The sequence below is a fragment of the Macaca nemestrina genome, chromosome 9 (assembly GCF_043159975.1).
Source record: "Macaca nemestrina isolate mMacNem1 chromosome 9, mMacNem.hap1, whole genome shotgun sequence".
In the NCBI taxonomy this organism is placed as follows: domain Eukaryota; kingdom Metazoa; phylum Chordata; class Mammalia; order Primates; family Cercopithecidae; genus Macaca; species Macaca nemestrina.
Window position 1 is genome coordinate 44,121,646 of NC_092133.1, and position 11,681 is coordinate 44,133,326.

Sequence of the window (11,681 nt, forward strand, 5' to 3'; positions counted from 1 at the left end):
TTCTCCTCTGGCCACTATACCAAGGGTATTCAAGATCACAGGAATCCTCTCATCCTCACAAACCCCCTTTTTAGTGATAGGGAGTATTTGTCTCATCCTTCTTGTTGCTCTCAACGTGTCTGTTTCTTCTTTTCTGGAAACACGTAGCAGAATCTAGAAGAGTTTGAACGATTACATGATAAAAGCTGCTCCATGATAACTTCTGCTTTCCTTGTGCAAAACACCTTGGGGAAAGAAAATGCCAAGGGTCTTCCGCTTAGAAAAAAGATAGTGAGCATAGGATGGAGAATATGAAGATTTAATTATCTCAATACACTTTCCTGCCACAAAAATTAATCCAATGCCCCCACAGTAATAAGAGGCAGAACTAAAATTAAAAATCACTCTTTCAGTTATGCACACCACCTAAATAGAAAACTCATGTGAAGGTTGAGCTCCAGTTGTTGCTGGGCAGGTGCTCCTGGGCAGGGAAAAGCAGCAGCTGCAGATTCTAGCTGACAGCTGCCCTGTGACCACTCTGATTGAGACCACAGTTGGGCAAGATACACACACTTGAGTCTTAGGGTTTGCAATTCAAACCCAGAGCTGTCTCATCTACAGCAGGACATTCAATCATCTTACACCAGATAAATGCAGTGTTTCCCAAGGACAGAATCTAAATTATTCTGATCTTGGAATTTCCACATAGTTTATGGTTATGTAAAGATGTGCTTGCCAGAAACAGAATGACAGCGCTATTAAAGACCATTTAAATGGAAGAAGTTTAGGCACCTTCTCAAACTGTAATATTAATACTTGCACAGAGGTTAGGGGCGCCAACCCCCTGCACAGTCGAAAATCCACACATAACTTTTGACTCCTCCAAAATTTAACTACTAATAGCCTGCTGTTGACTGCCTTACTAATAACATAAACAGTCGATTAACACATATTTTGTAAGGTTGTATGTATACAAACGTACAAAATATAGACTGTATTCTTACAATAAAGCTAGAGAAAATAAAATATTAAGAAAATCACAAGGAAGAGAAAATAGATTTACTGTTTATTAAGTGGAACTGGATCATAAAGGTCTTCATCATCTTTACATTAAGTATGCTGAAGAGGAAGAAGAGGAGGAGGAGAGGTTGGTCTTGCTGTCTCAGGGGCAGCAGAGATGGAATAAAATCCACGTATAAGTGGACCCAAACAATTCAAACTCATGTTGTTTAAGTGTCTACTGTATATCCCTTTGAACAATAATTTTCATATTTTCAGGTAGAAGACTTATGTTAATACTGTTTCAAACAACCAAGAAGCTCATTTTGTTCTAAATTAACTTTTGCAGTATAATATGGATTTGTTATACTCAGAAACAAAATTTTAAATAGCAAAAGGCTCTGAGAAAACAGAGCCACTTAATTTTAAATCTGTCTTTATTTTTGTTTACAATAGTATTTTTATATTGACCTCAGCTAATAAAAACATGTTAAAAATTAAAAAATGCAGGATGGAAGAGGTGGTGTGGATCCTCTGAACAGCCAAAAGAGAAGTAATAAAGTTGAGGTTTTCGTAAGTGAGACCTTTGGACCAACAGTATTTTGTTGACCCTAGTCCATTTTTTTCTCTCAGTAAACCTTTTAGATGTGTTATGGGGTATGACAAAAGCAAAAGCAAGGGTAGAAAGAATAACTCTCCAAAGATACACCACCCAAAGACTACCACTGTTAATATTTTGATGTATTAAATCTATTTCTTTTGGAGTCTTTTGCTATATATTTTTTCTTTTTTTTTTTTTTTTTTTGAGACAGAGTCTCACTCTGTCGCCCAGGCTGGAGTGCAGTGGTGCAATCTCAGCTCACTGCAACCTCCATCTCCTGGGTTCAAGTGATTCTCCTGCCTCAGCCTCCAAAGTAGCTAGTATTACTAATTTTTTGTATTTTTAGTAGAGACGGGGTTTCACCGTGTTAGCCAGGATGATCTCGATCTCCTGACCTCATGATCCACCCGCCTCAGCCTCCCAAAGTGCTGGGATTACAGGTGTCAGCCACCACGCTGGCCCTTCTTATATATATTTTCAAATATTGACCACTGTTAATATTGTCTGTTTCCTTTTTTTCTTTTTCTTTTTTTTTTTTTTCTTTTTTAAGACGGAGTCTCCCTCTGTTGCCCAGGCTGGAATGCAGTGGCATGATCTCGACTCACTGCAACCTCTGCCTCCCAGGTTCAAGTGATTCTCATGCCTCAGCCTCCCCAGTAGCTGAAATTACAGGCGCACACCACCATGCCTGGCTAATTTTTGTATTTTCAGTAGAGACAGGGTTTCACCATGTTGGTCAGGCTGGTCTGGAACTCCTGACCTTAGGTGATCCACCCACCTTGCCCTCCCAAAGTACGGGATTACAGGCATGAGCCATGGCACCTGGCCTGTTTCTTTTATAGTCATGTTCAAACAGTATTTATGTAGTATTCTGTTTCTTCCTTTATTACTTATTATTATAAGTATTTCCCCCATTTAATAAATAGACTCTTCATTATCCTTTTTAATGGCTAATAATCGTTCATGTGGCTGCATTATTTACTTAACTAATTCCCTATTATTGTACACAGAAAGAATTGTCTTCCAGAAAATTCATTCCTGTGCTTTGCCTCTCAAATTAGCCTTGGTGTATGTGGCTAAGTCTCAGGAGTTTCTGGATACCAAAGGATAAGTATCTTCTTAGACTCAAAAATTGTTCACAAAATTGGAAGCAGAGATTCATCTAAAATAGACCCAATTCTGATATATTATGACATATAATTAGAAATGTGTATGAATTTTTATGATAAACCAGGAAAATAATTTTAAACATTAAATGTGGTTGAAATCTATTTTGTGTATATATTTGTGAATTATAGATGCAACCTGTATGAATAGAACTGTGTAGGGTCTTTTGTGATACTTAATTTTATATCTTTTGTAGGTGTACAAAAGAAAGCAGAGTCTGTATGATTACATAAGAAAACAAAATCTTGCCTTGCTTTCACTGAAGGATTTCTAGAACTGTGTATCTGTACTCCTGCTCTATTTTAAGTATGTCTATCCTTTGATTGTATTTTAGATAATAAAACAAGAAACTCTTTCTTGTTCAGTACTTTGGCGTTGTTTTCCTTATTTTTTCTCTTTTTGCATTATTTGAAATGAGTTTTATTCCTTTTCTGTATCATTTTCTTTTTTATCGGAAACATGTTTTATGTTTAAGAATTGATTTATAAAGCGGCTTTTATAACTTCTTTTTCCATATTATAAAATTTTATTCTGATTAAGAAGACACAACATAAAATTTACCACATTAACCAATTTTAAGTGTACAGTTCAGTAGTGTTAAACATATACACATCGTTGTAGAACAGATCTCCAGAACTTTTTCATCTTGCAAACTGAACCATACCCATGAAACAGTAACTCTCCACTTCCACTTCTCCACCTATCAGCCACTTCCCTGGCTGGCCGCCGGTAATAACCATTCTGCTTTCTGTTTCTATGAGTGTACTTCATATAAATGGACTCACAGTGTTGGTCTTCTTCATTCACTTAGCTTAATTCTGGCTTAATTCACTTAGCTTAATGTCTTCATCCATGTTGTAACACATGACAAGATTTCCTTCCATTTTATAATACCCTATTGTGAGTGTCTTCCACATTTTGCTATCTATTCACCTGTTGATGTAGAGTTGGGCTGCTTTCACCTCTTCACTGTCATGAATAATGCTGTTATGAACATGAGTGTGGAAATTGAAATTCTGCTTTTAATTCTTTTGGATGTATATTCAGAGATGGAATTATTCAATCATATAGTGGTTCTATTTTTAATTTTTTGAGGAACTGACATACTGTTTTCCACAGTAGTATAACCCTTTTTAAAAAAGAGAGATATCACAGAAATATTCTGCTGGTAGAAGGTTCTGTTGGACCAACACTCTAGATTGACAAGGGCGGGAATTCACTTCCTCAGCTTCCATTGCTCCCATTCCTTCCCCTGACAAAGCCCTGGTTTTCTTTAGGTGTCCACTTTTCCTTCACAAGGCCCATGACTCAAAGGAATTTAACCTCATCGCCAGCTTTAGCAATGTATCTTGCTTACTCTTAACCACTCGTGGTAATCCCACCACCTTACCAGTGAATGGTTTTGAAACTCAGACTTCATTTATTTCATATATGACTTTCCCCTGGGGAGTGTTATTGGTAGCGGAGTGGGCATGTGACTTAAGTTGGCCCAGTCAGACTGAAGGGAAAGGTTTCTGTAGTATGGTTGGGTAAAAGGTTTTGTTTTTTTTCTGTAGTATATGAACAAAGAAACGTGTACCTATTTGCTGCTGAAAGCCCTTGCTTAACAGTTAGGGCCTTAATCTGGAGACAAACCTGATACACCCAAGAGAATATCAAAGAAATGGAATGGAGCCCTTATAGCATTGGGCCTGGAACCCTTCTGAGCTCGGGATGGTCTGTTAGTAAACTTCATTGTTTAAGCTAGTTTGAGCTGAGTTTTCTGTTACTTGCAGCTGAAAGCATCCTACCTGATACAATTCTCCCTTGCTGTTCAGGACACTTGGGGGAAAGTTTTAGAATCATCTGTATTACACCTCTGAGGTCTAACAATAGCTCCTGCTACATTTCCTCTTTACATATTGGCTAGTCAATGTTGTCTTTCAACAACCAACCTGGGGATGTCACTCCTCAGGTATTTTTAAATCCTGAGAAAAGGTTTCCATTCTGTTGCTGAAGGAGGGATAAGGAAAGGGATTATCTCTTCTTGCCAGGAGATAGTATGTGACTAGATCTAATCTAGAAGAGTAGAGGTTGTACCTTGGTGGTGGCTTTGGAAGGGATAGAATGCAGGGCCACTGCTAGCCCATACAGTTCTTTTATGTAAATTTTTTTAAAGCTTCTTCCCAAGACACTACTTTCACATGATGGCAAACTGTCATAATATATTAATTTTGTTAGAGCAAAACATTTTTCTTTCATTTGCCAGAAAATTTTCATAATGAACATACAAAAGCTATCTAGGGTATAAATAGCTCTCTGTCAGATCTGCCACCACTGAAGATGGCACCCTATTAGAGAGAGACAGAACACAAAATGCAGAGCAGATGAGAAAGCTGCTGGAGATATACTTAGAGTCCATTTACTTTTAGTTCAGACATAATTTTAATAAGTAAACAAGTCAACTAGGAGATAAGTTTTTTTAACTTTTTATTTTGAAATAACTTCAGACTTACAAAAATGATGCAAAAAAACCCATCAGCAAAGAAAGCATATAACAGTTCTCATATATTTTTCACCCTACATAATAATAGTACAATTATAAAAACCAGGAAATTAACTTTGATATCATACTATTAACTAATATACAGGCATTACTCAAATTTTACTAATTGCCACACTAGTGTTCTTTTTATGGTCCTAGATCCAATCCAGGATTATATATTGCACTTAGCGGTCACATTTTCTTAGTCTCTTTCAATCTAAGACATTCCTCATTTTTTCTTTGCCTTTCATGACACTGACCCTTGAAGAGAGAACTAACTAGTTGTTTTGTAGAATGCCGCGTAAGGTGGGTGTGTGGTGTCCTCAAGATTAAATTCAAGTTACACATTTTCAATAAGGATACCACGTTAAGTGATGCCGTGCTCTTCTCAGTGCATCATTTCCAGAATCACATGATGTTGGTATGTCTCATTACTAGTGATGTTAAGTTTGATTACTTGGTTATGGTGATGTGTGCCTGACTTCTCCACCATAAAGTTACTCTTATTCTCTTTGTAGTATCTCTAGTATCATGTGTGGAAATACTTTGAAAATATGCATATATTCTGTTTCTCATCATACTTTCCCCACTAGTTTTAGAAATGATTGATGATTCTTATCTACAACAATTATTATTGTGGTATTGGTCACATGGTGAGACCAAGATTTGAAATTTAGAATAAAGTGTGGAAAGAGTCCTCAGAAGTAGGTGTTAAACATCTTGCAAGCTGATGGTATAATATGGTGACCAGGAGCAGGAGTTTTGCTATCAGACAGATCCAAATTCAAATATTGGCTCCACTGTACAGTTGCTATATAATCTTAAGTACATTATCTTCTCTGAGCATCAGTTCCCTATTAGTAGGGTAGGGATTATGAGTCTACATTATGGAGTTTTCATGGTGAACATAGTGAATATAAAATATTTTGTACAATGTCTGGCAAATAGTAAATTATCAGTAAATTTTAGTTCTTATGACATGAAAATGATTGTTGTTATTGTAGCAACCTTCAGCATAAAGAAAACCCAAAGTTACTTTCTTAGCATACTTACATAAAAAATACCCTTTCTCTTTTTTTTTAATTTTTAACTTTTTATGAAGATTACCTAGGAAGAATATACTTCTGATGCACCAGCTAAATGGGCAAAGAAACTAGATTGAATGTGCATGCATGTGCGCACACACACACACATTATATGCCCAGCATTTTGAATAATATGACAAGGAAGAGAGACTAGCTGAGATGAAAGTCACCATATAAATAATATTTTGGATTATTGAGCCCTGTGACAGATACTGCTGGTTGTTTTTCTTTGTTTTGTTTTCTACCCAGTAGCCAAACTCTCACTGATAGTATTAAAACTCTGCCATCCAGGTGAATGGAAATGTACCCAGCTAAAAAAAAAAAAAATCCTAATTTCCCAAGTTCCCTTGCAACCAATGATGGCTAGTATGGCTGATAAGCAGAAGTCCACTAGGTGTGACTTTAAGAAAGCTACTGAATTTTGATAAGGAAAGCATGCTCACCTGACCTAGTCATTTAACCTTCACTCTTCTCCCTTCTTCCTGCCTAGAACTCAGAAGCAATGCTTGTAGATGCAACAGCCACCTTCTTATCAAAGAGCTGAAAGTTCCACATTGAAGACAGCAGAGCAGGAAGATAAAAGCAGGCTGATTCCTTGAGCAGCTGTTAATTCTCTTTTTATAAGTGAGGAAACTGAGGATCAGGGACATTGATTATCCCTGGTCAGTTACTGCTTAAACCGCAGAGCTGGGGTTCAAATCCATGTTTATATTACCTCAAAGTTATTTATTTTTTTACTATATTTCAAAGTTTCCTAAAAGGATGAACATATTTAGAACCCTTTCTCCCCACATCTACAGATTGTGATGGCAAAGCAACCTTTGATGGACAAAACAAAGTATCCAATATCTTTGACTCAGAACTACAAATATTTCTTACATGTTCTCTTTATTAAATACTAACAACTCCAGCCTGATTAACAAAATGACCACGCAGTTCTCTGGCATTCATCTTCTATTCATGCCAGTAAAAAAAGGCTTCAGTGATAAGCAACTCGTGATGAGTGTCAGCAACAAGTAGTTGCCACCCAAAGAACACACACAAGAAAATGGCCTAACAGAGAGGTCACAAACAAAGGGATGATAAATGTGGATTGGTTACCATGTATGTTTACTAACTTGCTTGAGCTCCTATAAATATCACTAATAATTAAGGTTTCTTGCTGCTCTTTTAAAACTCTGGAGCTGAATTCTTAGGTGGCAACAAATAACCGGAGCTGCTCCCTCCCAGTACACCATCCCATTCTACGCTCCTTCTCTGACTCTAAGCTAGAATATTTGTTTCCATCTATCATCATGTTTGTTCTATTGTTTTTCTTGTAATAGAAAAATATTGTATCTCTATCAAGTATTTGATGTTTACCTAAAATAAAAATAGATGGCTAGAGCTGCCTGTTTCTTATACCTGGCCCACTAAGGCATTTCAGCTACCTGCCAGAAGGCATAGAATTTGAACAGACACTCAGATGTTTGCTTCCTAAATCTGTTTCCAGCTCATTCGCAGACTCCCATTTCACATACCTTACTTCAGCAAGCCTCCACAGCAACTACTGAAGTGAACATTATTATTCTCATTGGGATCCAAGAGGTTAGCTGATTTTTCTGAGATCTTGTTCTTGTGTAATAGCTGTGTTGTTAGAATTGTGATTGCTGTTTTGTTGATTTACAAAACTGTTATCTCTGAATATCTGTTTTGGGAAAACAGAAATGAGTAGGATAGGTAGACTAATGGACCTTTGTCTTACCTAACTTGGGACCTAACATTATCACTTCTTCATTACCTTTTTCCTTTCTTATAAGTTAGCTAACATTATTGTACACTATGCACCAGGCACTGTATTAATTGCTTTACATGCATTGATTAATTTAATCATAATAACACTCTGAAATATGTTGAAGGATAAGTTTTGTAAGAGGAATCATGATTCACACACAAATATAAAATAAGCATGTGTCTATGATTTTATGTCAATGACTAAATCAGTAAGATATTAAAATGAGGATCCAAAGAGCAGACAAAGTAACCCATCAGGAATGCTAAAATGAATTTACTTTATAGGTACAAAACTGATAGACAGCCACAGGACAATCATCAATGGCATACCACTAGTTCTTTGTGGGTTTTTAAATTTTGTTTTGTTTTAGAGATAAGGTCTCTCCCTGTTGCCCAAGCTGGTCTCTAACACCTGGATTTAAGGAATCCACCCACCTAAGCCTCCTGAGTGGCTGGGATTACAGGGTCGGGCCCCCACAATTTGCATTCCTTTGAATAAGAATTATTTGTATTACTCTGTTTTTTTGCAATTTATAGAGTCATAAAGTACCTCAAAGACAATGAAATGCAGAGAAAATCCAGAAGTATAAGCTAGATAGGACATCCAGTAATCTTTTTGTGTTCTCTTTTCAAAGTATCTCACAAATTTTCCTGAGTACTTTTATTGTTATTCCCCTTTTACAAGTGAGGAAATTATTAAGTAAATTTTCCAAGGTCCCATAACCAGTAAGTGGTAGAAACATATGTGAACACAAGTCTAACTGAATCTGGAAAAATAATTCAGTTTATTGAATCAGTTTTCCTCTTGGAGGCGGAGCTTGCAGTGAGCCGAGATCGTGCCACTGCACTCCAGCCTGGGTGACAGAGCAAGACTTCCGTCTCAAAAAAAAAAAAAAAAAATCAACTCAAAGCAAGTTTAGGTAAGAAAAAAACCTTTTTTTCCTCTACAATTTTAGGTTCATTGGCTGGGGCCCTGCAAATTAGACTGACAAAAGACAGATTAACAAGAGAAAAACAGAAATTTATTTACACATTTATTTATTAACACTCATCAGTGATGCGTAACTCAAAGGGGTGGTTAGAACTTGGTGCTCATCTAGCATCTTCACAGAAGAACAAACCTATAGAGAAGTGACAAGACAAAGGAAAGGGGCTTGCAGTTCGTAGGGGAACAAATTGTACGAAGGTGAATATATGGAAAAACTAATGGAAAAGAAATGTTGTTGTAGCAAGGTTTGTAATATAGATTTCTCTGGTGCCATTCTGGGCTGGTAAGAGTCTAGAGTTTGGTGATTAAGTATATCCTGCCCTACTTGGTAGAGAAGGTGAGGGCAGAGAGTTTTCCTTGTCTGCTTTTTCTTAACTGCCTGCAGCTCAGAATGAATCCCTGTACCACAATGGCATATTTTGGGTGGCATTCTCTCTATAGATACTATCTCAGAATGAATCCCTGTACCACAATGGCATATTTTGGGTGGCATTCTCTCTATAGATACTATCTCAGAATGAATCCCTGTACCACAATGGCATATTTTGGGTGGCATTCTCTCTATAGATACTATCTCAGAATGAATCCCTGTACCACAATGGCATATTTTGGGTGGCATTCTCTCTATAGATACTATAAACTGGCAACCTGAATTCAGGCCAAGGAAATTTTTTTTACCAGCACAATGTTTAAGTGGTATAAATTACTTGTGCACTTTATTAATACCTATTGCTGTAGAACAAATTACCTAGAAACTTAGTGGTTTCACCAGCCTGGCAACATAGCAAGACCCTGTCTCTACAAAAAAATAAAATATTAGCCAGGTGTGGTGGGACACACTTGTGGTCCCAGGTACTTGTGGGACTGCGGGGGTAGGATCACTTGAGCCCAGGAGATAGGGGGCTGCAATGAGCTATGAAGACACCACTGCATGCCAGCCTGTGTGAGAGAGTGAGACCCTGTCTCTAAAAAAATAATAATTTATAAATAAATAAAAATAAAAAACAGTGGTTTAAAATGACAATAAAAATCGATTTTCTCACAGTGTTATAACTGGGTGGTGCTGACTCAGGGTGTCCCATGAGGTTGCAGATGTGAAATTGGCTGGGAACTGAATAATACAGCAAATCCATGCGTGAGACGGCCTTGAGTTTCAGTTTTGGCTCTGCCACTTACTAGCCATGTGACCTATACAAGTACCTTAGCCATTTTAAGCTCTTAATTTTCTCATTTGTAAAATGAGGATAACAGTAGAACTTACCTCGTAAGACTACTGTGAGCATTAAACGAAATAACATCATTAAATACTTAATATAGTGTGTTGTAGACAGAAGGCACACAGTATATATTTTCATTGTTCACACCTCACAGGAAGGGAAGGTACTCGTGTTTTTTTTTTCAACTTACAAATCAGGAAACTGGCTAGGTGCAATGCCCCATGCCTGTAGTCCCAGCACTTTGGGAGGCCGAGGTGGGTGGATCACTTGAGGCCAGGAGTTCCATACCAGCCTGACCAACATGGTGAAACCCCTTCTCTACTAAAAATACAAAAATTAGTTGGGTGTGGTGGCACATGCCTGTAATCCTAGCACTTTGGGAGGCCAAGGTGGGTGGATTACTTGAGGCCAGGAGTTCCAGACCAGCCTGACCAACATGGCGAAACCCCTTTTCCACTAAAAGTACAAAAATTAGCCAGGTGTGGTGGCGCATGCCTGTAATCCCAGCTACTTGGGAGGCTGAAGCAGGAGAATCTCTTGAACCTGGGAGGTGGAGGTTGCAGTAAGCCAAGATCACACCACTGCACTTTAGCCTGGTGACAGAGTGAGACTCTGTCTCAAAAAAAAAAAAGAAAAAGAAAAAAGAAAAGATTAAAAAAAAAGAAATCAGGAAACTGAGACTCAGGGCAGTTAAGGTACTTGCCCAAAGCAGCCACTTTTTAAGTGACTAAGGTAAGGCATGTCATCTGCACCAAGCTTAAGAGTTCTTGCCATTTGTGTCAGTCAGGGATCAGGAAGTAGAGACCACTGCAAATATTAATACATTGAATTATTACATTGACTTAATACATTGAATTATTTGCATACAATTCCACTTATTAAGGTTGGGGGAGTTCTGCTTTCGATATTTTGAGTAACTAGGAGCAATGTGTGGGCACTGCCACTCCACAACAACTAGATTCCAGACACAACACACTGTGTGAAGAATTTCTTATCTCAAGAAGGTTGGAAAGGTCTCTAGCAATGCTCCTAAGTTAGCAAATGAAAGCTGACCCCAGAGCAGGTAGGGGACAGCAACTGAGATACCTAGCAGTGGAGTTTTTGCAGAGTGAGATTGTAAAATTCATTTTAGAAAATTAGAAATCATTTCACATGATCTTTTTTTTTTTTTGGAGACAGAGTCTCACTCTGTCTCCCAGGCTGGAGTGCAGTGGCGCAATCTCGGCTCACTGCAAACCTATGCCCCCTGGGTTCAAGAGATTCTCCTGCCTCAGCCTCCTGAGTAGCTGGGATTACAGGCGTGCACCACCATGCCCAGCTAATTTTTGTATTTTTAGTAGAGACAGGG

General features: G+C 37.8%; 1 protein-coding gene across 6 annotated transcripts in view; it reads left to right on the plus strand.

Annotated features, from left to right (window-relative positions):
- The window catches only part of LOC105480536 (pantothenate kinase 1), a 119,044-nt gene that overhangs the window by 16,924 nt on the left and 90,439 nt on the right, over positions 1–11,681 (plus strand). The window lies entirely within an intron of this gene.